The sequence below is a fragment of the Schistocerca piceifrons genome, chromosome 1 (assembly GCF_021461385.2).
Source record: "Schistocerca piceifrons isolate TAMUIC-IGC-003096 chromosome 1, iqSchPice1.1, whole genome shotgun sequence".
Classification (NCBI taxonomy): Eukaryota; Metazoa; Arthropoda; class Insecta; order Orthoptera; family Acrididae; genus Schistocerca; species Schistocerca piceifrons.
In genome coordinates, this window is record NC_060138.1 from 1,047,989,819 (window position 1) to 1,048,002,306 (window position 12,488).

Below are 12,488 nucleotides of genomic sequence, written 5' to 3' on the forward strand. Positions count from 1 at the left end.
GCATCGATGATTTCAGCCGTAAATAGGAATATTAAAAAGGGTAGGAAGATTTTTCTGTTTAGAAAAAGTGACAAAAAGCAGATTTCAGAGTACCTGTTGGCTCAACACAAAAGTTTTGCCTCAAGTACAGATAGTGTTGAGGATCAGTGGACGAAGTTCAAAACCGTCGTACATTATGCGTTAGATGAGTATGTGCCAAGCAAGATCGTAAGAGATGGGAAAGAGCCACCGTGGTACAACAACCGAGTTAGAAAACTGCTGCGGAAGCAAAGGGAACTTCACAGCAAACATAAACATAGCCAAAGCCTTGCAGACAAACAAAAATTACGCGAAGCGAAATGTAGTGTGAGGAGAGCTATGCGAGAGGCGTTCAATGAATTCGAAAGTAAAGTTCTATGTACTGACTTGGCAGAAAATCCTAAGAAATTTTGGTCTTATGTCAAAGCGGTAGGTGGATCAAAACAAAATGTCCAGACACTCTGTGACCAAAATGGTACTGAAACAGAGGATGACAGACTAAAGGCCGAAATACTAAATGTCTTTTTCCAAAGTTGTTTCACAGAGGAAGATTGCACTGTAGTTCCTTCTCTAGATTGTCGCACAGATGACAAAATGGTAGATATCGAAATAGACGACAGAGGGATAGAGAAACAATTAAAATCGCTCAAAAGAGGAAAGGACTCTGGACTTGATGGGATACCAGTTCAGTTTTACACAGAGTACGCGAAGGAACTTGCCCCCCTTCTTGCAGCGGTGTCCCGTAGGTCTCTAGAAGAGCGTAGCGTTCCAAAGGATTGGAAAAGGGCACAGGTCATCCCCGTTTTCAAGAAGGGACGTCGAACAGATGTGCAGAACTATAGACCTATATCTCTAACGTCGATCAGTTGCAGAATTTTGGAACACGTATTGTGTTCGAGTATAATGACTTTTCTGGAGACTAGAAATCTACTCTGTAGGAATCAGCATGGGTTTCGAAAAAGACGGTCATGTGAAACCCGGCTCGCGCTATTCGTCCACGAGACTCAGAGGGCCATAGACACGGGTTCACAGGTAGATGCCGTGTTTCTTGACTTCCGCAAGGCGTTCGATACAGTTCCCCACAGTCGTTTAATGAACAAAGTAAGAGCATATGGACTATCAGACCAATTGTGTGATTGGATTGAGGAGTTCCTAGATAACAGGACGCAGCATGTTATTCTCAATGGAGAGAAGTCTTCCGAAGTAAGAGTGATTTCAGGGGTGCCGCAGGGGAGTGTCATAGGACCGTTGCTATTCACAATATACATAAATGACCTGGTGGATGACATCGGAAGTTCACTGAGGCTTTTTGCAGATGATGCTGTGGTGTACCGAGAGGTTGTAACAATGGAAAATTGTATTGAAATGCAGGAGGATCTGCAGCGAATTGACGCATGGTGCAGGGAATGGCAATTGAATCTCAATGTAGACAAGTGTAATGTGCTGCGAATATACAGAAAGATGGATCCTTTATCATTTAGCTACAAAATAGCAGGTCAGCAACTGGAAGCAGTTAATACCATAAATTATCTGGGAGTATGCATTAGGTGTGATTTAAAATGGAATGATCATATAATGTTGATCGTCGGTAAAGCAGATGCCAGACTGAGATTCATTGGAAGAATCCTAAGGAAATGCTATCCGAAAACAAAGGAAGTAGGTTACAGTACGCTTGTTCGCCCACTGCTTGAATACTTCTCAGCAGTGTGGGATCCGTACCAGATAGGGTTGATAGAAGAGATAGAGAAGATCCAACGGAGAGCAGCGCGCTTCGTTACAGGATCATTTAGTAATCGCGAAAGCGTTACCGAGATGATAGATAAACTCCAGTGGAAGACTCTGCAGGAGAGACGCTCAGTAGCTCGGTACGGGCTTTTATTGAAGTTTCGAGAACATACCTTCACCGAAGAGTCAAGCAGTATATTGCTCCCTCCTACGTATATCTCGCGAAGAGACCATGAGGATAAAACCAGAGAGATTAGAGCCCACACAGAGGCATACCGACAGTCCTTCTTTCCACGAACAATACGAGACTGGAATAGAAGGGAGAACCGATAGAGGTACTGAAGGTACCCTCCGCCACACACCGTCAGGTGGCTTGCGGAGTATGGACGTAGATGTAGATGTAGACAGCGAGGTCATCGGTCTCATCGGATTAGGGAAGAATGGGGAAGGAAGTAAGCTGTGCACTTTGAAAGGAACCATCCCGGCATTTGCCTGGAGCGATTTAGGGAAACTACGGAAAACCTAAAGCAGGATTGCCGGACGCGGGATTGAACCGTCGTCCTCTCGAATGCACAGTTTGGGGACACGACAGTACACAACAGATTAGAAATACAGAACTGTACTTGCACTCTGATTGTAAGAATGCAGTATGGTGTGAAGCTTGCATGTTGTACAATCAGAGCCCCTAGATGTCATGGCATGGAATCAAAGAGGGCCTAGATATACTGCTGAGCAACTCAGTGCCACTTGGTTGATAGGCGCACTTAGAAACCGTCGACAGTGATTGAAGGAGGACCAGAATGAACAAGTTGTTGAACAACCATATCCCAAAAATATTCGATGGATGACTTGTAGGGTAAATTTGCAGTCATTCAAGAAGGCTTGCACATTCCTCGCCACATATGGCAAATCCTTGTTCTGTTAAAATATGGCATAAAGTGCTGCCTTTAGGAAGAGCAATACCTCAGACTAAGACTTCCCAGATGTAATGGTTTGCATTTCAGACTGCCCTCAATAAGTAGGAGACAAGATTGCACGTAATAGCTAACGATGCCTCCCACTTGTCCGCTATACCAGTCAACTTTGTAGACTGCCCCACTTGGTTCACCACAGTACCATGTAACACGTACGTGGCCATCAATTTAGAACAACTTGAAGAGTGATTCTTCCAAAAACACTTCTTTTTGCAGTTCTGAACACCAGTAACGGCGATCTCTTTCCCATTTCAGTCTGAGGCGATGAGAGTTTCTGGTCAATGAAAGCCGACACAATGGCTTGTGTGACACCAGTCCAACCGTCGACGTAGGCGTCTCTACACACGTACTGCAACATGTGGATAACGCTGTTGACAAAACTCCCGTGTCCCTTAAAGCCATGCAGGCAAGATGGAAGGCATCCCAGACTATGGTCACATTGTGTAGACCAGCACCCACTCCTCACTGTTTACGACCCCCACTACCCACTGGTTCCAGACACACATCACTGTCATAGAAACACAAGCCGCAATGTCACGGTGTGACACATCCGTTTCACTGAGACCAATCATTCTATCCCACATTCTGCATTCACTCACTTAATGTTATCTCACTGAAACTTGTAACCTCCCAGCAAAAATGAATGATAATACTCAAATATAAATGGACATAGTATAAGCTCCCCAGAGAAATTTAAAGGATAATATTTTAAATGAGAATAGACATAGAGCTAAGTGTAACCTCCCCGGAGATAATTTGAATGTAAAATTTTTAAATGTTAACGAGAATAGAGCAAAATGTAACCTCACAGCAATTAAATTTAAAGACAATGACAATTAAATGAAAATAATAGCAATCTGACCCTAGTGTAAGGTCCCCACAAACTGAAAGTCAATTCAGTGATAAGAAAATCTCAGTGACAATGAAAACGCAAATAGACCGAAATGTAGATCTTAGGCCCTGATTAAACTCAAATTCTTACCTCAGTAAAACTGCATCTGCTCTTATTTTTCGCCATAGCTTGGAGGAAATGCATCGCAAAATATTATTTTTTTTTAAGTTAAAGGGAACTTTTCTTTATGGAAATGTAAGGCAAATATTCTTTCAAAAAAATTCCTTGTTAAAAATGGTTGGTTTAAAAACAAAATTATTATTTGTGCGATTCTTGAACAAATTAGTTACAGTTAATTTACACTACATTATCAAGTGTGCGCAATGCTGCTTCATTACCTTATTTAAAAATATACCTCGTCCTGAATCTTGACCAGAGTGCCCTGTCGACGCCCGCCGACTCCTCACACACAACTGCGACTATCTCTCGCGCGCTACTACCACAGACTACGTCATCTCGCATGCGCTACTACTGTTGAACTGCCTCGCAACTGAACTCGCGACCGACTGCAACTGCCGACTCCCCACATGCAACTGCTCTCTCGCAACTGAATCATCTCGCACGCGCTACTACTCTCTGGTCAGAGATTATCATGGCTCGCCATCGCCGCCACACAACATACGTGTTTCGAACTTCCTGGCAGATTAAAACTGTGTGCCGGACCGAGAGACGAGCTCTGGACCTTTGCCTTTTGCGGGCAAGTGCTCTACCGTCTGAGCTTCCCAAGCACGACTCAGGACTCGTCCTCACAGCTTCAATTCTGCCAGTACCTCGCTCCTGCCTACCAAACTTCACAGAAGCTTTTCTGCGAACCTTGCGGAATTAGCACTCCTGGACGAATGGAAGTTCCTTATCAGCACACACTCCGCTGCAGGGTGATTTCTCATTCTGGAAACATTCCCCAGGCTGTGGCTAAGCCATGTCTCCGCAATATCCTTTCTTCCAGGAGTGTTAGTTCTACAAGGTTCGCAGAAGAGCTTCTGTGAAAATTGGAAGATAGGAGATGAGGTACTGGCAGAACTGAAGCTGTGAGGACAGGTCGTGAGCTGTGCTTGGGTAGCTGAGACGGTAGAGTACTTTCCCCCGAAAGTGAAAGGTTCCGAGTTCGAGTCTCGGTCCGGCACACAGTTTTAATCTGGCAGTAAGTTTCATATCAGCGCACACTCCGCTGTGGAGAGAATTCTCATTCTGATATTTCACTCTTTGACATTAATCAGGCATACCTAAACTTGCTTGCACGTTTCCACTTTGTTCGACAGTTTTCCACCAGTTTGGCGTGGCATAACATTGGGCTGTCCATACACACAAAAGAGGGCACTGCCATCTTTCTGCAATCTTAATCACTTAATTCGATTTCACTGTTATCCACACATTCCGATTTTGTAGTGATTCAACCATTATTTCCATGTGCAGTAACTTTCACAAATAAGTGGGTGTTGTTAGTGGATCTGCGAAGATCGCTTCGCAGAGTAAACATTGGTAAACAAGCGTTTAATTGTAATTACAGGCTGTGTATCTTGTAATGGCAGCTTGTTTGGTGATCTACAATGGAAACAAGTCTTCTGAGTGGCCCAGTACAGTTTTAACATTTTTATCATTATCCATTTGAGATTCACTGCTGGGTAAATACCTCCCTCAGACGTTATATGCATTATAGTCTTCCGCTATACGCGCCACATAGCTACACACCTTCCTTCGTTGTCCCGTTGATTTCTTATCACATGTAAACCTGAAAATAACGTCCTTGACCAATTTACTATCCTCTTGCCTGGTTATATGCCCCACTCACGTCACTACCATTTTCTTTACAGTCATAAAACAGCCTTTCGTCCTAATCTCGTCCAATGGTTTTTTTTGGCTCTATTAGTAATTCCCTTCATCAGCATATACGGTTGGTCATTTCTTGAATGGTTCATGCGTGAAAAGTCCGTAACTTATTGCAATATGTCACGGCATCTAGCACAAGAGACTGCAAACATTCTTCCACAAACACGTCCGAAACTTTACTTCCGTAAATACTCTTTGGTTTACCCAAAGCACTCCGTTCTGTTTTCACTATTATCATTATTTCTTTTGGTCTTCTTCTAGTACTAAACCTCAAGAAGACTAAAAACAAAAGAGCACATGAAGTGATCCCGTGAATTCATTGCTAATCAGTTATATTTTTATGCATTATTTATACACTATTTTAGTCTTATTGTAAATTACATTAAAGCTATCTTTTAAAGATACTTATTAGGTTCTCCGATATTGACTTCAGTCTGCACTCAAGGCAAACATCAAACATTCATGTAATTGCGTAGGCTTTCGCGGCCAGAGTCAGTCGATACAAAAGTTTTCTGGGTATGAGACAGCGTCATGTTGAATAAAACTACTGGTGGAGAAAACCAACGATTCGGTCACTATTGCAGCGGCCTTGTTCTTAGTCTTCTCAATAGAAACCCAGAAGAAGCCGCTGCAAACTTGTCCGAAACGTTGGTTTTATGCAGCAGTAATTTTATACAACATGACGCAGTACCATACCGAGAAAACTTTTTGTAAACATTAATCTACACTCCTGGAAATAAGAACACCGTGAATTCTTTGTCCCAGGAAGGGGAAACTTTATTAACACATTCCAGGGGTCAGATACATCACATGATCACGCTGACAGAACCACAGGCACATAGACAAAGGCAACAGAGCATGCACAATGTCGGCACTAGTACAGTGTATATCCACCTTTCGCAGCAATGCAGGCTGCTATTCTCCCATGGAGACGATCGTAGAGATTCTGGATGTAGTCCTGTGGAACGGCTTGCCATGCCGTTTCCACCTGGCGCCTCAGTTGGACCAGCGTTCGTGCTGGACGTGCAGACCGCGTGAGACGACGCTTCATCCAGTCCCAAACATGCTCAATGGGGGACAGATCCGGAGATCTTGCTGGCCAGGGTAGTTGACTTACACCTTCTAGAGCACGTTGGGTGGCACGGGATACATGCGGACGTGCATTGTCCTGTTGGAACAGCAAGTTCCCTTGCCGGTCTAGGAATGGTAGAACGATGGGTTCGATGACGGTTTGGATGTACCGTGCACTATTCAGTGTCCCCTCGACGATCACCAGTGGTGTACGGCCAGTGTAGGAGATCGCTCCCCGCACCATGATGCCGGGTGTTGGCCCTGTGTGCCTCGGACGTATGCAGTCCTGATTGTGGCGCTCACCTGCACGGCGCCAAACACGCATACGACCATCATTGGCACCAAGGTAGAAGCGACTCTCATCGCTGAAGACGACACGTCTCCATTCGTCCCTCCATTCACGCCTGTCGCGACACCACTGGAGGCGGGCTGCACGATGTTGGGGCGTGAGCGGGAGACGGCCTAACGGTGTGCGGGACCGTAGCCCAGCTTCATGGAGACGGTTGCGAATGGTCCTCGCCGATATCCCAGGAGCAACAGTGTCCCTAATTTGCTGGCAAGTGGCGGTGCGGTCCCCTACGGCACTACGTAGGATCCTACGGTCTTGGCGTGCATCCGTGCGTCACTGCGGTCCGGTCCCCGGTCGACGGGCACGTGCACCTTCCGCCGACCACTGGCGACAACATCGATGTACTGTGGAGACCTCACGCCCCACGTGTTGAGCAATTCGGCGGTACGTCCACCCGGCCTCCCCCATGCCCACTATACGCCCTCGCTCAAAGTCCGTCAACTGCACATACGGTTCACGTCCACGCTGTCGCGGCATGCTACCAGTGTTAAAGACTGCGATGGAGCTCCGTATGCCACGGCAAAGTGGCTGACACTGACGGCGGCGGTGCACAAATGCTGCGCAGCTAGCGCCATTCGACCGCCAACCCCGCTGTTCCTGGTGTGTCCGCTGTTCCGTGCGTGTGATCATTGCTTGTACAGCCCTCTCGCAGTGTCCGGAGCAAGTATGGTGGGTCTGACACACCGGTGTCAATGTGTTCTTTTTTCCATTTCCAGGAGTGTATTTTTCCACTCAGACGAACTCTTTCTTTACTACCCACATTAATGACTTGAAAACTTCCTACAGTATGAATGAAAATAATTTTGATGATGTAAACTCCTTGCCTGGCTCATGAATTCTAAATTTCTTACTGATTAAGGCTAATTGAACCAACAGTTGTAACGTGTATTTCCTTCAGTGAACAGAGAAATTGAATTAATGTTTGGTTTGTCAAGGGCTGTAAATGCAAATTGTGATGAAAGTTAGTGAAATCTTTCGAAATGTCTTTCATCTGAAACAGTGGAGTAATTCCTGTTGTTTGGGCGAGCGGTTCTAAGCGCTGCAGTACGGAACCACGTGGCTGCTACGGTCGCAGGTTCGAATCCTGCCTTGGGTATGAATGTGTGTGCTGTCCTTAGGTTAGTTAGGTTTAAGTAGTTTTAAGTTGAGGGGACTGATGACCTCAGAAGTTTAGTCCCATAGTGCTCAAAGCCATTTGACCCAATTCCTGTTGTTTGCCTTGCAGCTGTTGCATTTACGATTTGCAAATGTTCCATTGCGTCTATACATTTCTGAAACCGCCTTGTTCCTTTGTATAACTGAAATACAATGTTTTTTCATTTATTTGGCGGAAGTCTTAGTGAGTCTCATCCAAATGATTTACAGGAAGTTGGAAGTCTATAGTTCCATGTTGCGTATGTTTTAGTTTTCGTGAAGCAGATTAATTTAGTCTTATTTTAGTTTTTGTAAATTATCTTCATCTTCAAATATTTTGTAAGCGATTTCGGATATGCATTTTACATAACTTGTTTCCCAGCATTTACTGTGTCTGTCAAAGGGCTATCACTTGAACACGTGTTCCTTTCCTTCAGACCTCGAATGGCTTTTTACACCTTATTTTGAATTACTTTCGGAAAGACAACTTCTTTCATTGTTAACTATCAAAATTGATGATGCGTCTTTGATCTACACATTTCGTGCAGTTTAGGAATGTTCGTACAACCGTTAAGAAAACAGAATCGATAACGCACTATCCTGCAAGTGATTATCATAAGTTCTGGAGCTTCATCAGTTTATTGCAAATGAACAAGTCTCTAAGACTGTATCTCTCCTACTGCTCTTTAAATTTACTGGCAAAGTTTCAGGTAATTAGGATGTCAGTCTCTCAGTAGTTTGGCTGCTACTTACGGTGGTAGTTCCCCAGTTTCTGCAAGTTTATAACGAGCAGCGTCTTGTAGATAATAATATTCCGACTTAACTGCCCTTTTATTAGAATAGGATACTCGCATCTACGTTTGTGAATCTCTCTTACTGAGCTAGTTTTCCAAGACAAATCAGTAAAAACAGAGTCTGTTTGGAAATAAGAGAAGAAAAGAATTGAATCTCTGCATTTGGATATTTCCTTTCTATAACAGTATCCAAAGGTACATATATTTACTAGGTGTTATCTGCATTTTCATGTGTGACTGTTATGTATGAAGGACAATCATAAAGGAGTGTTTAGGTGTTCAGTATTGTGGGAAAAGACAGGGCGTGACTGAGAGGTTGATACGTTTTGTTCCTAGTTCTTCTGTCTTGTGGTGTTGTATTGGAAGGTGGATGTATTCAGTCCTACAGTTTTGTATATGTGTTGATTTGCCTCTACAGTCAATTTGCTGTCCAAGGTATTCCCGGTTTTAAGAACTCTTAAATCGGTCTCTTTGTTTGTTACATGATACTTTTACCTTCTCAGGTGCTCAGCAACTCCTGAGTGCCAATTATCCTAAGTGCTCTGTGTACCTCGATGAAAAAAATTGAAACGTGTTGATACACATGCGAAGACTGACAGGAATTGCCGACGTAATCTTAGAATGATACATTTATCAGTAATAATCTTTTATTTGTGAGATTTCTTTATCCTAAGTAGTTAATTGTGTACAGACCACATCTGACAGTAGATTATTTTCTACACGTGCAGCATTGTTATCGTACGTAATTCGAGTCTGCTTGTTGTTTGTTGTGTGCTGATTTAACGTCATTGGTGAATTGTTTCATGTCTTTCGATCTGTTTATTGAATGTATACTGTGTTCCTCTCCTCCGCATCTCTCTCTCCCTTCCCTCCCCCCCCCCCCCCCCCTCACCTACCTTCTCTCTCTCTCTCTCTCTCTCTCTCTCTCTCTCTCTCTCTCTCTCTGTGTGTGTGTGTGTGTGTGTGTGTGTGTGTGTGTGTGTGTGTGTGCGTTTTGTGTGTATATGTGTGTTTGCTTTATTATTTCCTGTCCAGCTTACCTAGATGTCTTGTTAAACTAATGTTTTATTTTATACATAAACATAGTAATGTTTACTCACGTTCAGTTCAGCTTTTGTAGTTAGAATCTGATGCTGCCTTGTTTATGTTCCATTAAGTATTTAGATTGGTTGTGAATAATTAGGTTTCGTGTAGATTGTGAGCTCTTGGTAGTTGCTTTCCATGTGACTGGTGACGCCCAGCACTATGAGTCTGTCGTATTTGCAGACGACAGTGTTCTTTTCATGTCACTATTTCCTTTATGCGAATAAGTATTTTGCCAGCCTGGTCTATTACTTCAGCTACATACCGTTAAAAGTGTTTTTGTATTGCTTTGGTATTTTTATGCTGCCGAAGATTATTTTCCTTTTCAGCCTCCCGAAAACGAGGGTAATCCCAAAATTAAGGTCTCCTATTTTTTATAAGTACATGGACCTGTTTATTTCTACAATGGTTTACATCAGCTTACAGATTGAACATTTAGCTATTTTTCGAGATAATCACCATTGGTGTCGATGCATTTTTGTAGACGCTGTGGCAGTTTTTGTCTGCCCATGTCATACCAGCTCGCTACCATGCTGTTCAGAAACTTATGACCCTCTTCTTTCACCTCGTCGTCGGAGCTGAATCGCTAGGACCACAATTAACACTGACAGGTACTGTGAGACTGAAAAAATTCTAATGAGCAATTCAGAACCGGAGAAGAGGAATGCTGAGCAAGGGCGTACACATTCTCTATGACAACGCTCTCCCACACATCGCTCGGCAAACCATTGCTCTCCTCCAACAGCTTCAGTGGAACATAATCACCTTTCCACCCTATAGTCCTGACTTGACGCCCAGTGACTTTCACCTGTTCCCTAGGATAAAAGAACATTTGGCCAGAAAGCGATTCAGCTCCGACGACGAGGTGAAAGAAGAGGTTCATAACTTTCTGAACAGCATGGCGGCGAGCTGGTATGACATGGTCATACAAAAACTGCCACAACGTCTACAAACATGCATCGACAGAAATGGTGATTATGTCAAAAAGTAGCTAAAAGTTCAAGCAGTAAAATGATGTAAACCATTGTAGAAATAAACGGGTCTATGTACTTATAAAAAAATAGGAGACCTTACTTTTGGGATTACCCTCGTATATTAAGCCACAACAATGCCACTAGTTGGTGACAGCAATGAGTATTCCAATCTCTGCTTTCCCCTACAGTTCTTACCCTCTACAACTGATTGTGGTACCATGTAACTTATTCCCTGGTGCACTAACAGACGTCCTAGCATCCTGTCCTTTCTTCCTATGTGTGTTTCCCATATTTTCCTTTCTTCGCCGATTCTGCGGAGAACCCAATCAGTCCTTATCTTATCAGTCCAGTAAATTTTCAACGTTCTTCTGTAGCACCACAGCTCAAACGTTTTGATCCTTTCTATTCCAGTTTTCCCGTAGTACGTGATTCACTACCAAACAGTGCTGTACTTCAAACGTATATTCTCAGAAATTTCTTTCTCAAATTAAGGCGTATATTTGACACGAGTAGAGCTCTCTTGGCCAGGACTGTCCCCTTTGTCTGTGCTAGTCAGTTTTTAACGGAATTGCTTCGTCTGTCATGGGTTTCTTGCTTCCATGGTAGCAGAATTCCTTGACTTCGACTACTTAGCGATCACAAATTTTGATGGTAAGATTCTTGCTATTCTCGTTCTGCTACTTCTCATCGCCTCTTTATGTTTCCTGTTTGCTTCTTCGGTGTATACATTGATCAGCGACCTACTACCGGTATAAGTCCGTCCAGGTGATAGTAGCGTCACCTGGCGAGGAATGACTGCTAGGCATACACACACACACACACACACACACACATACACACACGCACACACGCACTGAGCATGTAGTATCAGTGAGTGTGCTTTTCGTGTGTAGAATGGGGAAGGCGTGCTGTCTATCTGGTTCGACCGAAGGCAGATTATGATTGCCCGGATCGGCACGAGCATTTCCGAAGCAGCACGACTTGTCGGGTGCTCGAGGAGTGCTGTGGTGAGTGTCTTCAGACAAGCCGAAACCAGACTGAACCCACGTCCAGTCGTCGTGGATTACTGCAAGCGCCCTCACAGTTGTCGGTCGTGGTGAGCAGGGCAGACTGGTAAAACAGGGCTGGCCACGAACTTTGGTGGAACTAACATCAGAATGCTGGGCAGAGTTCAGCTATGCCTGAACACACAGTGCACCGAACACTCCTAACGATGGGCCTCCGCAGCCGACGACCCAAGCAGTGTGCCAATGTTAACACCACAACATCGGCAACTACGTACGACTGAAATGGGCAGACGACCGTCGGCACTGGACGTTGGCGCAGTGGCAGAGCGTTGCATGGTCTGGTGAATCCCAGTACCCTTTTCATCATGCCAATGAGAGGGCCTGAATCCCTCACTTTCCAGGGAAACAGCTCCTGACGCATGTACTGCGGGACGGAGGCAAGCTGGTGGTGACTCCAGTAGGTGCACATTCATGTGGGCATCCACGGGTCCAGTGGAACCAACGAGTATCGTACACTGGTTGCAGACCACGTACATCACTTCATGACGATCACGTTTCCTGACGGCAGTGGCATTTTTCAAAAAGATAACGCACCATGTCACAAGGCCAGGAGTGTGATGGAATGGTTCGAGGAACACAG